General features: G+C 40.1%; 1 protein-coding gene, 1 non-coding gene and 1 pseudogene across 11 annotated transcripts in view; 1 reads left to right on the plus strand and 2 right to left on the minus strand.

The window, feature by feature from the left end:
- Nucleotides 1-16,106, plus strand: part of CSNK1G1 (casein kinase 1 gamma 1) — a 224,238-nt gene that overhangs the window by 6,511 nt on the left and 201,621 nt on the right. The gene's annotated exons all lie outside the window — the stretch shown is intronic.
- LOC117071897 lies at nucleotides 8,470-8,602 on the minus strand. Its single transcript, XR_004432622.1, has one exon. It is a non-coding gene; the product is annotated as a small nucleolar RNA SNORA48 (small nucleolar RNA).
- LOC117071668 lies at nucleotides 14,425-14,523 on the minus strand (annotated as a pseudogene).

The raw sequence follows: 16,106 nt of genomic DNA on the forward strand, positions 1-16,106 counted from the left end.
AAAACAAAAACAACAACAAAAAAAACCAGAAGAGAAGCTTCTTCTGAGGATTTTTAACTTAAAATAAGCTTACTTAAATTTACTCTCTCAGTAGTGGATTTTATCTTACCTCTGTGCCAGTTGCTTAGTTTTCATCTAAATGTGTGCACATAGTTGGCACTTTTCATTTGGGATTTTTTTAATTTTTAATTTTTTTTTTTTTTTTTTTAATTTTTAGGGACGAGGTTCTCAGTGTGTTGCTCAGGCTGGTCTTGAACTCCTGAGCTCAAGTGATCCTTCCACCTCAGCCTCCGGAGTAGCTGGGATTACAGATGCTAACCACCATGCTAGGTTCATTTTGGATCTTAATTCTGAGGGCAGGCTTTTAGGTTACTAAGCTGTAAAAGACCAAACTTGCTGAAGTTATAACCTTAACTTAGCAGACCGGAAAGACTCAATCATCTCTGAGAAACTGTGAAATAGCACTAATGTGGTATCCCAGAAATGGCCTAAAGAGAGAGCCATCTGGATAGAAGAGAAGCCATGCTTTGTCTGCAGCAGGAATGTTCTGATGAGGTAGAAAGACAGATGGACTGTCCCCACACTAATGTAGTCTGTCCCTCACCCGGAAGCTACAAGTGGGGAGTGTAGTTATAGTGGGGGTTGGGGTACTAGGGGTGGGAATTATTTCTTAATAATTTCTCACCCATCACATTAGAGGTGTGGAGATACTGAGAAGAGGGATATTCTCTTAGTTTTTGCCTTTCCCAAAGATGTCAGATGAACAGGTAGCCATTGCCCTTGCCACCAAAGGGAGAAGCCTGGGTGCGGAGAAAGTCTGTCAGAGAGCTGCAGTTTGATGTCTCCATCAAAATGCTACATAAATTTGCCAGGGAACAGTAGCATTGGATCCCAGTGGATTTCTGCTCCTTATACATTCTAACTCCTTAGCCTAGAAAAAGGGGCATTTAGGACTTTCTGAATGAAAGTTATACATTTACTTCTCTCTTGATACTTTTTTTTTTTTGAGGTGGAGTTTCGCTTTTGTTGCCCAGGCAGGAGTGCAGTGGTGTGATCGCGGCTCACTGCAACCTCCACATCCCGGGTTCAGGCAATCTTCCTGACTCAGCATCCTGAGTAGCTGGGATTACAGGTGCCCGCCACCACGCCCGGCTAATTTTTTGTATTTTTAGTAGAGACGGGGTTTCACCACGTTGGCCAGGCTGGTCTCAAACTCCTGACCTCAGGTGATCCACCCGCCTCGGCCTCCCAGAGTGCTGGGATTACAGGTGTGAGCCACTGTGCCTGGCCAATAAATTTTAAAATACACTTTAATTTCTCTGTTGGCCATAATGAATGATGTGAATTTTTTTTTTGTTTTTTTTGGTGTTTGAGTGTCCATGATAATCACCAGATCTCATTTTAGCTTTAGGATAAATTACTAACCACAACTGTGATCAAGCCACTTCCCCACTGGAGTTCTTTTCCGTTTCCTAGAGGTCACTCTCTGATGTGGGTGCTGGTGAGCAGAGAGAAATGACCAATACCAGGAAAAGGCAAGGGGATTAAAATCTCTTAATTTTTTTTTCACTTTGCTAGAATTTTTGTAGTCTACAGTGGCAGTATTTACTATTTGAGATCATGTATGCCTTATTGTGTTTTTATCATAAATTTTTTTTAGAATACTTTTAGATTTCTGGAATAATAGAGCGGATAGTACATAGAGTTCACTGTGCTTCTCTCCTCCATCCCCCAGTTTCCCCTATTATTAACATCTTGCATTAGTGTGGTACATTTGTTTCAATTAATGAAATAATGTTGATACATTATTGTTAACTATAGCATCTGGTTTACACTAAGGTTCACTCTTTACATTGTACATTTTGTGGATTTTGACAAATGCGTAATGACATGTATCCACCATCAAAGTTTCCTACACATAGTTTCATCACCCTAAAAATCCTGTGTGCTTTACATCCCTCCTCTCCTCCCTGAATTACTGGCAGACACTGACCATTTTACTGTCTCTATAGTATTGCCTTTTCCAAAATGTCATATAGTTAAGAATCATATAACAGAGCTTTTTAAGACTCCCCCCCCCACCTTAGCAATTATACATTGGATGTTCTTCATGTCTTTTTTTTTTTTTTTTTTTTCTGACATGGAGTCTTGCTCTGTCGCCAGGCTGGAGTGCAGTAGAACGATCTCAGCTCACTGCAACCTCTGCCTCCCAGGTTCAAGCGATTCCTCTGCCTCAGCTTCCCAAGTAGCTGGGATTACAGGCACACGCCACCACTCCTGACTAATTTTTTGTTTTAGTAGAGACGGGGTTTCACAACGTTAGCCAAGATGGTCTCGATCTCCTGACCTCGTGATCTGCCCGCCTCAGCCTGCTAAAGTGCTGGGATTACAGGCATGAGCCCCTGTGCCCAGCCTCTTCATGTCTTTTTGTGGCTTCATAGCTCATTTCTTTTTATTGCAGGATAATTTTCCTTTTCTTTTCTTTTCTTTCTTTCTTTCTTTCTTTCTTTCTTTCTTTCTTTCTTTCTTTCTTTCTTTCTTTCTTTCTTTTTCTTTCTTTCTTTCTTTCTTTCCTTTCTTTCTTTCTCTCTCTCTCTCTCTCTTCTTCTCTCTCTCTCTCTATTTCTCTCTTTGTTCTTTCTTTCTTTCTTTTTTTTTTTTTGATGGGGTGTTGCTATTTTGACCAGGCTGGCCTTGAATTCCTAGGCTTGAGCGATCCTCCTGCTTCAGCCTCCCGAGTACCTTGGACTACAGGTGCATGCCACCATGCCCAGTTGGTATTGCTGAATAATTTTCTGTTACACAGATGTACCACAATTTGTTGATCCCTTCACCATTCGAAGGACATCTTGGTTACTTCTAGTTTTTGATAATGATGCATAAAGCTGGTATAGACATACATGTGTAGGTTTTTCTATCATTAAAAGTTTTCAGCTCTTTTGAGTAAATACCCAGGAGTGTGGTGGTTGGATCGTATAAGACTATTTAATTTGGTAAGAAATTGTCAAACTGTTTCCCAAAGTGGTATATACCATTTTGCATTCCCACCAGTAATAAATAATGAGAGTTCCTGTTGTTTCACATCCTCGCTAGCATTTGGTATTGTCTTTTTTTTTTTTTCTGTATTTTACTCATTATCTTATAGATGTATAGTAGTATCTCGTTTTAATTTGCAGTTCTTTAAGATGTTGGGCATCTTTTCATATGTTTATTTGACATTTCTATATCTTTTTGGATGAGGTATCTGTTCAGGTCTTTTGCCCATTTTAAAATAAGGTTGTTTGCTTCTTGTTGAGTTTTAAGTGGTCATTGTATATTTTGGATACAAATCCCTTATCAGATATATTTTTTGCTAATAGTTTTTCCAGTCTATGGCTTGTCTTTTTATTCTCTTAATAGTACCTTTCATAGTGCAAAAGTTTTTAATTTTAATAAGGTCCAAGTTAACATCTTCTCTTTCATTGGTAGTGCTTTTAGTGTTATATCTAAAAACTCATTTCCAGCCAGGTGTGGTGGCTCACGCCTGCAATCTCAGCACTTTGGGGGGCCAAGGCAGGCAGATCACCTGAGGTCAGGGGTTCAAGACCAGCATGGCCAACATGGTGAATCCCCGTCTCTACTAAAAATACAAAAATTTGCCGGGTGTGGTGGTGTGCGCCTGTACTCCCAGCTACTCAGGAGGCTGAGGCAGGAGAATCACTTGAACCTGGGAGGCGGAATTTGCAGTGAGCCGAGATGGCACCATTGTACTCCAGTTTGGGCAAAAAGAGCCAACCTATGTCTCAAAATAAACAAATAAATAAATAAAATAAAAACTCATTTCCAAACCCAGTGTCACTTAGGTTTTCTCCTATTTATCTTCAAGAATTTTTTTATAGTTTTGTATTTTACATTTAGTTTTAATATTTTAAGTTAGCTTTTTTTTTTGAAAGGCGTAAGGAATATGTGTATATGCATGCACATGGGTGACCAATTTTTTTAAAAATTAATTAAAAAAAAAAAAAAAAACAACAGAGATGAGGTCTCACTATATTGCCCAGGCTGGTCTTGCATTCCTGGGCTCAAGTGATCTGCCCACCTTGGCCTCCAAAAGTGCTGGGATTGTAAGTGTGAGCCACTGCATCCAGTCATGACCAATTGGTTTATACAGATATTTTTCTGCTGCGTGCCGTGGCTCACGCCTGTAATCCCAGCACTTTGGGAGGCCCAGATGGGCGGATCACGAAGTCAGGAGATCAAGACCATCCTGGCCAACAAGGTGGAACCCTGTCTCTACTAAAAATACAAAAATTAGCTGGGCGTGGTGGCATGTGCCTGTAGTCCTAGCTACTTGGGAGGTTGAGGCAGGAGAATCGCTTAACCAGGGAGTAGGAGGTTGCCTTGAGCTGAGATTGCGCCACTGCACTCCAGCCTAGCAACAGAGCAAGACTCCATCTCAAAAAAAAAAAAAAAGGTTTTTTTTTTTTCCTATTCTACAAGGGTTAATAAGGATGTTCTATTTATTTATTTATTTATTTATTTATTTATGGCGGAATCTTGCTCTGTCACCCAGGCTGGAGTGCAGTGCCGCGATCTCGGCTCACTGCAAGCTCCGCCTCCCAGGTTCACTCCATTCTCCTGCCTCAGCCTCCCGGCTAGCTGGGACTACAGGCGCCCGCCACCGCGCCTGGCTAATTTTTTGTATTTTTTGGTAGAGACGGGGTTTCATCGTGTTAGTCAGGATGGTCTTAATCTCCTGACCTCGTGATCCGCCCGCCTCGGCCTACCAAAGTGCTGTGATTACAGGCGTGAGCCACCGCACCCCACCAGGATGTTCTTAAAGAAACTAAACCAAATGAAATAATTTGTGGGAGTTGTTTTTAAATGAGAGTTTCCTAACGTTCTCGAATGTAATTAGAAGCATTGTTCAGAGTGTGGTTTTCCCTTTCAAGAAGATTGATTTTAGGTCATTAGGTCTTAATTGACAAGTGCTTAATTATTTCATACATGTATTATAGTATTAGGAAGTATGAGCTAAATGTGGCACAGTCATGTGACAGTTCCAGGTTGTAAAGGGGCTTGATAGGAGATTTAAATGCAGAATTTTTCTTTTTCTTTTTTTTTTTTTGAGACAGAGTCTCGCTCTGTCGCCTAGGCTGGAGTGCAGTGGCACGATCTTGGCTCACTGCAAGCTCCACCTCCCGGGATCACGCCATTCTCCTGCCTCAGCCTCCCGGGTAGCTGGGACTACAGGCGCCTGCCACCACGCCCGGCTAATTTTTTGTACTTTTTTAGTAGAGACGGGGTTTCACCGTGTTAGCCAGGATGGTCTTGATCTCCTGACCTCGTGATTCGCCCGCCTCGGCCTCCCAAAGTGCTGGGATTACAGGCATGAGCCACTGCACCCGGCCTGAATGCAGAATTTTTCAGCTGTCACTAAGGATAAGAGCCTTTGCCACTTGGTTTTATTGTTGTGAAGGGTTTCAACTATACAGATTTTTGATCACTCTCTCTAGTGTTTGCTGCTGCTTATTACACTTGTTGAAGACTATCCAGAAGCTTGAGCTGGCAAAAACTGAGTAGGAAGCGCTTCCATGGGTACTGCTGTACTTTCCTGAATATTTTCAATTCTGACTCAGGCTGAGAATCTTGATTCTAAAAGCAATAGAATGCTGTCCTGAGACATTTTATTCTGATGTAGCCTAAGTACTAATTGTTAGCTAGAATCCTCTTTCACTTGGCTTTATAACTGTCCTGTCCTGTACTTCTAGAACAGCTTGTATTTTCTAAAACATTTTAACCTTAATTGGTATCATGACATCTAAATATTCTGGTCATCTAGGGTATGATGCAAGAAATGTTTAATAACTCTTTGTTTGGTGAGTTTTGTTTGCTTTTTCACCTAGTTAAATAAGTCAACTCAAGGAACTGTCTGTGTGAAAGCGCTTAGATTCTCCAGAGATACATTATCTCCAAATCAATCAATATGAAAGCTCACTTTGTCTTTAATGGGATCCATCTGGTTAATGCTGTGTTTCTTGAGTTTCATAGATTATGAAATCATAAAGCTAAAAGAAAATACGGAGATGGTCTAGTTAGACCCTTTCATTTTACAGCTGAGACTACTTAAGTGCAGAGAGACTAAGTGACTTGCTCAAGATTGTACAGCTAATTAATGAGTCACACTGGAATTCAGGCCTCCTGACTCCCAGTGTAGTCTTATTTCTGATATAACTGTGCTAATTTTTTCATTGCAGTTAGTGAACAAATTATGGATTTATAAGAAGTAAATTTTCCAGGAGGTTTAAGTGGACTTAAATTAAGTATTTCTTATAATTTAAATGTGTGTATTTCTTTCAGGTACCAGGTGTCATTGGATTTTTATGAGTAAATTTGTTGTGTTTCACATTGCAGATAGAAATCAGCCAATTTAAAAATAATGGTGAAGTTATTATAGCCTATATTTAATGAGCACACATTTGGCTGCATTAAAATGAATCTTAATGTATGCTTTGCACAGTGGAGATAATCTGTTAATATTTAATGCCATAAAGCAACGATAGAATTCTGCTTTCATGTGGTGTATTTATAAAACTAGAGTAGAGTGTTATGTAAAAACTAAAAGTACAGATTAATTTAATATGCATCTGATGAATTCAGGGCTTGAAGGATGCACATCTGTTGAGAAAACAAATCATAGAACTATTCAGAGTTTCAGCATCTTTAAATATATGTGCTTTGATTCTGTTTTAACTGTTTTGAAACAGTCTTTATTTAGAAAAGGCCATTTGCTCTAAGGAAGCAACTGTGAAGCCACTTACAATGCTATTATTCATTTTATTTTTTAAAGCATTTTTATACATTACTATTTTTCTTTCCAATTTATTTATTGGGGAAGGGGCTAAATGACTCACCATAACAAAATGAGTTTGTTGCAGAACCATATTTAAAAAGAAAAATATAATTTGCTGAATTCAATAGATTAGAAATATTTTCAGACTTTGTTAAAATAATACGCCAAAAAATATTTTAAGGCTCTGAATTCTAATTTGAACTCATAATCAGTGAAGAAATAATCAGTTTCTACTGTGTATTCATCACCGTACTAGAGCTGTAGTAATTTAGAAATTGAAGATATAGACTAATGTATAGAAGATATATAGTCTGTATCTTCAGTTTCAAGTTGAAAGAAACAAGACTTAAAATGAAAGGTAGATCGGAAGGCCGAGACGGGCGGATCATGAGGTCAGGAGATCGAGACCATCCTGGCTGACACGGTGAAACCCCCGTCTCTACTAAAAAATACAAAAAAAAAACTAGCCAGGCGAGGTGGCGGTCGCCTGTAGTCCCAGCTACTCGAGAGGCTGAAGCAGGAGAATGGTGTGAACCCGGGAGGCGGAGCTTGCAGTGAGCCGAGATCGTGCCACTGCACTCCAGCCTGGGCGACAGAGCGAGACTCCGTCTCAAAAAAAAAAAAAAAATTAAAAAAAAAAAAGAAAGGTAGAGAATAACACAGATATGTAATGAAGCAAAAACTTGATCTAATCTGTCAACATTACAGTAATTTAGAGGGGAGAAAATCCAGTGAGTATTCACAATTCTGAGAGGAAGGAGATTAAAGTTTAAGTAGTGGATCTCAATTCTGACTGCTCATTAGAATCACTTGGGAAAACTTAATCAAAAATCAGATGAATCAGAATCTTGGGTGAGGTGCACCTGCAGTTTTTAAAAGCTTTCCCAGATGTTTGTAATGTGCAGGCAGTGTTAAGAATTACAGGCTTAAAGGCTGGGTTTGATTTGGAAAAGCAAGAAAGTGTGCTAGGCCAGCGCAGGGTGGGAGAATTGGCCACAGTCTATGAAAAGATTGATCTAGTCAAAGCAGTGTGTGCTAGGTGGGGAGATAGGAGAAATAAGCCTACAGAGGCAGAATGGGGTCTATTTTAGAAGAGTACTTTTCTTTCTGTCTTTTTTTTTGTAAGACGGAGTTTCGCTCTTGTTGCCCAGGCTGGAGTGCAATGGCACGATCTCAGCTCACCACAACCTCTGCCTCCCAGGTTCAAGCGATTCTCCTGCCTTGGCCTCCCAAGTAGCTGGGATTACAGGCATGCACCACTACACCTGGCTAATTTTGTATTTTTAGTCGGAATAGGGTTTCTTCATGTTGGTCAGGCTGGTCACGATAGAAGAGTACTTTTCAGAATGTGGTTTCTTGACCAGCAGCAGCAGCGACTGCATCTCCTGGAAATTTATTATAAATGCAGATTTTAAGGCCCTGCTCCCATACCTACTGAATTGGAAACTCTGTACTGGGGTCCAGCAGTCTGTATCTTAACAAGCATGCCAGATGATTCTGATGTACACTGAAAGTTTGGAAACTGCTGTTAAGAGAGGATAATGAAAGTTAGGCAGAGTAAATTAGATTTGATGTGCTGGTAAGCAGGGATCCATAGAAGATTTTTAATTTTTATTTTTTAATCATTTACTTATTTTCCATGTATCCAAGGCACGAACCAGCCATGGGCACAGACCAAGAGCCACACTGGGATAAACAAGGGTTGCTTTGTCCCTGGATGACATGAGATGGTCATCACCACATTAAAGGTTCTTAAGCTACGGAATAACAGGAGGTATTTGTGTGTATTCAAGGTAAATCTGATGGTGATCTGCACAATACTTTGGATTACTAAAAGACATGAATGGAGTGGGCTGGTTGAGGAAATGCAGACATAATCTAGTGGACGTAATCTAGCAGCAGTAAAGGCCTGTTCTAGGGAAGTAGTAGTGAGAAAACATAATACTAATAATAGTGATGGCAATTTATTTAGAGTTTACATAACAAGTGGCATGTTAAATGCATTTTATTCTCACAGCAAGCCACTGAAGTGTGTCTATTCCAGTTTTTACAGATCAGCAAATGATGCAGAGAAAGGAAGGTTACTTCTGAAGTTCACACTGCTGGTATATGGTGGAGCCAGGATGTGAAGCTCAAGAATCTCTGCCTCTAAAGCCTCTTAAAGAAACAGCTAATAATATCTGGAGAGCCACGAGAAGAAGGAAAAGACTTGAGTCTGAAAAGTTTTAATCCTACTTGACAGAGAGCAAGGGGATGTCACTGTCGGAAGGGAAATAGTGCATACAGTGGGTAACAAGGGAAGTCATTTAGCCGGTTGGGAACAAACCATCTTGTAAAAGTGACCATGAGGAATAACCAATGGAAATTTTTGTATAGTACTTTTTCAGTATAAAGTTCGAAGTAACTTTCAATAGTTGAGTTTATAGGTTTTGTTCTTGCTCATGCTGACTAAATTAGAAGAGTCACCTCATCCGGCTTTTAAAAAGTGTCTTTTAGATTTTAGAGTAAATAGTCTGTGAGTAAATCATGCCCAAGAAGCTTACTGTAATACCACTTTTTCCTCTCTAAGCATCTTCGTCTTAAGGCAGTTTAAGCCGAGTGTGGTTGCTTATGGAGGATCACTTGAGGCCAGGAGTTCAAGACCAGCTTGGGCAACATAGCAAGACTCTGTCTCTATAAAAAATAAAAAATATTAGCTGGGTGTCATGGCGCAAGCTGGTAGTCTCAGCTACTCAAGAGACTGAGGCAAGAGGATTGCTTGAGCCCAGGACTTTGAGGCTGCAGTGAGATCTGATCACGCCACTGTACTCCATCCTGAGTGACAGGGCAAAACCCTGTCTCTGAAACCAACCAACCAACCAACCAACCAACAAAATAAATAAATGACAGTTTAATAAATATTTCAGGCCAAGCACTGTGGCTCACGCCTGTAATCCCAGCACTTTGGGAGACCGAGGCTGGTGGATCACGAGGTTAGGAGATCAAGAGCATTCTGGCCAACATGGTGAAACCCTGACTCTACTAAAAATATAAAAATTAGCTGGATGTGGTGGTGTATGCCTATAATCCTAGCTACTTGGGAGGCTGAGGTAAGAGAATCACTTGAACTGGGGGAGTCAGAGGTTGCAGTGAGCCGGGATTGCGCCACTGCACTCCAGCCTGGCAACAGAGAGAGACTCCGTCTCAAAAAGAAAAAAAAAAAAAATTCAGTGTTATTTTGTTTTAATTGGGAGGTGATAAGTAGTAAAATTCTTCATGTTTGGGTAATTGCTTTTGTAAGATGCTATCAGAGCATCCTCTTATTTACTGAGGTAAAATTTATGTAACAGAAAATCGACCATTGTAAAGTGCACGATTTAGTGGCATTTGGTACATTTTCAATGTTGTACAACCATGAACTCTCTCCAAAATATTTTCATCATCCCAAAAGGAAACTTTATTTATTTATTTTCAGTGGCACCATCTCGGCTCACTGCATCCTCTGCCTCCCAGGTTCAAAAAATTTTCCTGCCTCAGCCTCCCAAGTTGCCGGGATTATAGGTGCCCGCCACCTAACCTGGCTAAGTTTTGTGTTTTTAGTAGAGACGAGGTTTCACCATGTTGGCCAGACTGGTCTTGAACTCCTGACCTCAGGTGATCTGCCCACCTTGGCCTCCCAAAGTGTTGGGATTACAGGTGTGAGTCACTGCACTTGGCCAAAACGTCATACCTATTAAGCAGTTACTGTCTGCTCCTCCCTCCCTGAAACTCCTGCAAAACACTAATCTGATTTCTTTCTGTATGGGTTTACTCATTCTTTGTATTTCACAGAAGTGGAGTCATATAATATGTGACTTTTTGTGTATATTTCTTTAATTTAGCTTTATGTTTTCTGGGTTCATCCATGTTGTAGCATGTGTAAGTACTTCATTTTAAAAAATATCCTCTGGGATAAGTAATCTCAAAAGTACTTTTTTTTTTTTTTGAGACAGAGTCTTGCATCGTTGCTCTGGCTGGAGGGCAATGGCTCCATCTCGGCTCATTGCAACCTCTGCCTCCTGGTTTCAAGCGATTCTCCTGCCTCAGCCTCCTGAATAGCTGGGATTACAGGTGCGTGCCACAACGCCCGGCTAGTTTTTTGTATTTTTATTAGAGATGAGGTTTCACTATGCTGGCCACACTGCTCTCGAACTCCTGACCTTGTGGTCCGCCCGCCTTGGCCTCTCAAAGTGCTGGGATTACAGGTGTGAGCCACCACGCCCAGCCAGTACTTCATTTTTTTAATGGCTGAATAATATTTCATTGTATGGCTATGCTATATTTATCTATTCTTGGGCATTTTGGTTTTTCCATCTTTTGGCATTGTGAATAGTGCTGCTATGAACACTGATGTACAAGTTTTTGTTTGAATACCTTTTTTCAGTTGTTTTGGATATGTACCTGGGTTGTGCAGTATTTCTTTTACCTTTTATTTTTAAAGGAACTGCCAAATTGTTTTCAACTCTGGGTGTACCATATTACACTCCCACCAGCAGTGTAGAGGGTTCTAATTTCATCCTTTTTTTTTTTTTCTGAGACAGAGTCATGCTCTGTTGCCCTGGAGTGCAGTGGTGTGATCTCAGCTCACTGTAACCTCCACCTTCCAGCTTCAAGTGATTCTTGTGCCTCAGCTTCCTGAGTAGCTGAGATAACAGGCGCATGCCACCATACCTGGCCTTTTTTTTTTTTTTTTTTGAGATGGAGTCTTGCTCTGTCGCCCAGGCTGGAGTGCAGTGGCCGGATCTCAGCTCACTGCAAGCTCTGCCTCCCGGGTTTACGCCATTCTCCTGCCGCAGCCTCCCGAGTAGCTGGGACTACAGGCGCCAGTCACCTCGCCCGGCTAGTTTTTTGTATTTTTTAGTAGAGACGGGGTTTCACCGTGTTAGCCAGGATGGTCTTGGTCTTCTGACCTCGTGATCCGCCCGTCCCGGCCTCCCAAAGTGCTGGGATTACAGGTGTGAGCCACCGCGCCCGGCCCAAGTTTTTTATCTATACTTTCTTCCTCTCTGAAGAACTTCCTTTGACATTTCTTGTGAGGCAGGTCTACTGGCAACAAATTCTCACAGTTCTTGTTTATCTGAGAAGGTCTTTATTTCTTCTTCACTTTTGTGGGTTTTTTTCTTTCTTTCAACATTTTATTTGTTTTATTTTTTTTTGAGACAGAGTCTCACTCTGTCCCCGGAGGCATGAGTGCAGTGGCGTGATCTCAGCACACTGCAACTTCTACCTCCCGAGTTCAAGCGATTTTCCTGCCTCAGCCTCTCGAGTAGCTGGGATTACAGCCACCCACCACCATGCCTGACTAATTTTTGTATTTTTAATAGAGGTGGGGTTTCTCCATGTTGACCCGGCTGGTCTCGAACTCCTGGACTCAAGTGACCCACCCATCTAGGCCTCCCAAAGTGCTGAGATTACAAGCATGAGCCACCATGCCTGGCCATCTTTCATCAGTTTAAGTAGTTAATTCCACTGTCTTCTTGCTTGTAGGTTTTGTGAAAAAAAATAAGGTCTCTAGCAATAGGCTTTTGCCCCTGGGCTTTTTTTTTCTGGAAAGCTGTGATTCTTTGTATCTGTTTCTCTCTCCAGCTTATAGGGCAGTGGCTTGCCCTATGACCTAAGTTCTCTGATGGATCTAAGAGGGTTCTTGTTTTTCAGGTTTTTCATTTTTGTTTGTTTATTTTCCTTGTGAGGATGGTATTGACAGCTTCCAAGCCCTTTACATCTTGGAGCAGAAGTCTCCATATGAATTTTAGGAATAACTTTTCCATTTCTGCAACAAAGACCATTGAGATTTTGAAAGGGATTGCACTGAATCTGTGGACCAGTTTGTGTTATATTGCTGTCTTAACAATACTGATTCCCCCAATCCATGAACATAGGGCATCTTTTTATCATTTAATTTCTTTGACCAATATTTGCTAGTTTTCAGTGTACAATTCTTTTCCCTCCTTGGATAAATTTATTCCTAAGTATGTGGGCAGGATGTGGTGCTTTATACCTGTAATGTTATTCTTTTTGATGCTATTGTAAATGGAATTGTTTTGGTTTCATTTTCAGATTGTACATTACTAGTATATATGAAGATACACACAGACATAAAATTGATTCTGTACTGAATTTATATATTAGCTCTAATAGCTCGTGTATGCATATTTAGGTTTTCCATATATAGGATGAAGTCATCTGCAGATAGAGAATTTTAGTGTTTCCTTTCCAATATAGATGGCTGTTACATCTTTTTCTTCCCTAATTGCTCTGACTAGAACTTGCATTACAGTGTGGAATAGAAACGGCAAAAGAAGGCATCTTGTTTTGTTCCTGATCTTAAGAGGAAAGCTTTCAGTCTTTCAGGATTAAATATAATGTTAACAGTGTGTTTTTTATGAAATCTTTTTGTCACGTTGAAGAAGTTCCCTTCTATATATAGTTTGAGTGATTTTGTCAGGAAAGGGTATTGGATTTTGTCAAATGCTTTTTTCTTTTTGCATCAATTGTGATGGCCACATGATTATGATTTTTCTCCTTCATTCAGTTAGTACAGTGGGCCAGGTGCAGTGGCTCACACCTGTAAGGCCAAGGCAGGAGGATCACTTGAGCCCAGGAGTTTGAGACCAGCTTGGGCAGCAAGGGGAGACCCCATCTCATTAAAAAACAAAAACAAAAAAACCCAGTATTACTTGATTTTCATAAAGTGAGCCACCCTGGCATCCCTGGGATAATTCCCAGTTTGTTGTAATATATAATCCTCTTAATATACGGTTGGATTAGATTTGCTAGTAGTTTGTTTAGGATCTTTTGCATCTGTGTTTGTAAGGCATATTCTGTCTGTAATTTTCTTGTGATGTTTTTGCCTGGTAGTAAGGTATCCTGCCTTCATAAAGTGAGTTAGTATTCTTGCTTTTTTTTTTTTTTTTTAATTAAGTTCTAGGGTACATGTGCACAATGTGCAGGTTTGATACATAGGTATACATGTGCCATGTTGGTTTGCTGCACCCATCAATTTGTCATTTACATTAGGTATTTCTCCTAATGCTATCCCTCCTCCAGCCCCCCTCCCCCGACAGACCCTGGTGTATGATGTTCCCCACCCTGTGTCCAAGTGATCTCATTGTTCAGTTCCCACCTATGAGTGAGAACATGTCTCGCCTCTTGTTTTTTGAAAGAGTTTGAGGAGGATTGGTGTTAATTATTCTTTAAATGTTTGGTAAGACTGAGTGGGTGGCTCACTTCTATAATCCCAACACATAGGCAGAGGCAGGAGGATCATTTGGGGCCTTGAGTTTTGAGACTAGCCAGTGCAATATAGTGAGACCTTATCTCTACTAAGAAAATTAAATATAAAAAAAGTTAGCTGGGCCTGGCAGCAGCATGTGTAGTTCCAACTACTTGGGAGGCTGAGATGGGAGGATTGCTTGAGCCAGGGGTTCAAGGTTGCAGTGATCTGTAATGGTGCCACTGAACCCTAGCCTGGGTTACAGAGTGAAACCTTGTCTTAAAATAAAAAGAAAAATGTTTGGTAGAACCTGTAAAGCCTTGTGCTGTTGGACTTTTCTATTTTTTTTCTTTTAATTAAAAAAAATATGAAACGCTTCACAAGTTTACGTGTCATCCTTGCACAGAGGCCATGCTAATCTCTGTTCCAATTTTAATATATGTGTTGCCGAAGTGAGCATGGGCTTTTCTTTTTCAGGAGGTTTTTGACTATTTATTCAGTCTAAGATTTGTTTAGATTTTCTGTCTTCTTGAATCAGTTTTGCTACTTTGTGTATTTCTAGGACTCTGTATCACCTAGATTATCTAATCTGTTGGTGTACAAATTATTAATAGTATTCTGATTCTTTTCATTTTTAAGGTATGCAGAATTGTCTCTACTTTCTGAAGTTAGTAATTTGAGTGCTTTTTTAAAATCTTGGTCAGTGTAGCTAAATGTTTATCAGTTTTATTGATCTTTTCAAAAAAACAGCTTTTGGTTTTACTTTTTTTCTATTTTTCTCTTCCATGTCTTGTTCGTCTCTGATCTGATCTTTATTTCCTTCCTTCTGCTAGCTTTGAGTTTAGCTTGCTCTTCTTTTTCTGCTTGCCTAAGGTATTGATCTGGGTTCTTTCGTCTTTTTCATTCATTCATTCACTCATTCATTTATATATTTAGAGATGAGATCTTGCTATGTTGCCCAGGCTAAAGTGCAGTGGCGTGACCATAGCTCACTACAGCCTCAAACTCTTACGCTCAAGTGCACCTCCTGTCTCAGCCTCTAAGCGCACTTAAAAAAAGTCTATTCTGCTTTTGTGGGTTGGAGTGTTCGTATTTGTTTAGCTTTAGTTGGTTTATGGTATTATGTAAGTACTCTATTTCTTTATTGATCTTATATCTGCTTTATTTTTCAAAGTGGGTTGTGAAAGTCTTAACTGTTGTAGAACTGTCAGTTTCTCCAGTTCTGTCAGTTTTTAGCTTTATACATTTTGGTATGCTCTTATTAGATTTGTGTATATTATTGTCTTCTTGAAGAACTATTATAGCAATACTTAGTGACCTTCTTTGCCTCATAACTATTTTCTTGCATTTTTTTTCTAGAAATGGGGTGTCTAGCTCTGTTGCTGAGATTGGAGTGTAGTGGTGTGATCACTGCTCACAGGAATCTTGAACTCTTGGGCTTCAGCAGCCCGCCTATCTCAGCCTCCTGTCATCACAATTTTTATCGTAAATTTCATTTTGTCTGCTACAGGCTGAGTATCCTTTATCTGAAATGGTTAGGACCAGAAGTGTTTCAGATTTTGGATTTTTTTGGAATTTTGAATATTGCTACTATATAATAGGGTATCTTATGAATGAAAAGAAATTCATTTCTGTTTTGTATATACCATATGCATATAACCTGAAGGTAATTTTATAGCATATTTTTAATAGTTTTGTGCATGAGACAAAGTTTGTGTGTATTGAACCATCTGAAAGCAAAAATGTCACTTTCTCTTCCTGTGAGCACTTTTTTCAAAGAGGCTGGCTGTGATGGCTCATACCTGTAATCTCAGCACTTTGGGAGGTTGCAGCAGGAGGATTGCTTGAGCCCAGGAGTTTGAGACCAGCCTAGGGAACATAGTGCGACTTCATCTCTACAAAAAAAAAAAAAAATTTTGTTTAATTAGCCAGGTGTGATGAAGTGCACCTGTAGTCCCAGCTACTCAGGAGGCTAAGATGGGATGATCACTTGAGGCTAGGAGTTGGAGGCTGCGTTGAGCTATGATCATGCCACTGCACTCT

Source organism: Trachypithecus francoisi, unplaced genomic scaffold (assembly GCF_009764315.1).
Source record: "Trachypithecus francoisi isolate TF-2019V2 unplaced genomic scaffold, Tfra_2.0 Lachesis_group3, whole genome shotgun sequence".
Taxonomy (NCBI): Eukaryota; Metazoa; Chordata; class Mammalia; order Primates; family Cercopithecidae; genus Trachypithecus; species Trachypithecus francoisi.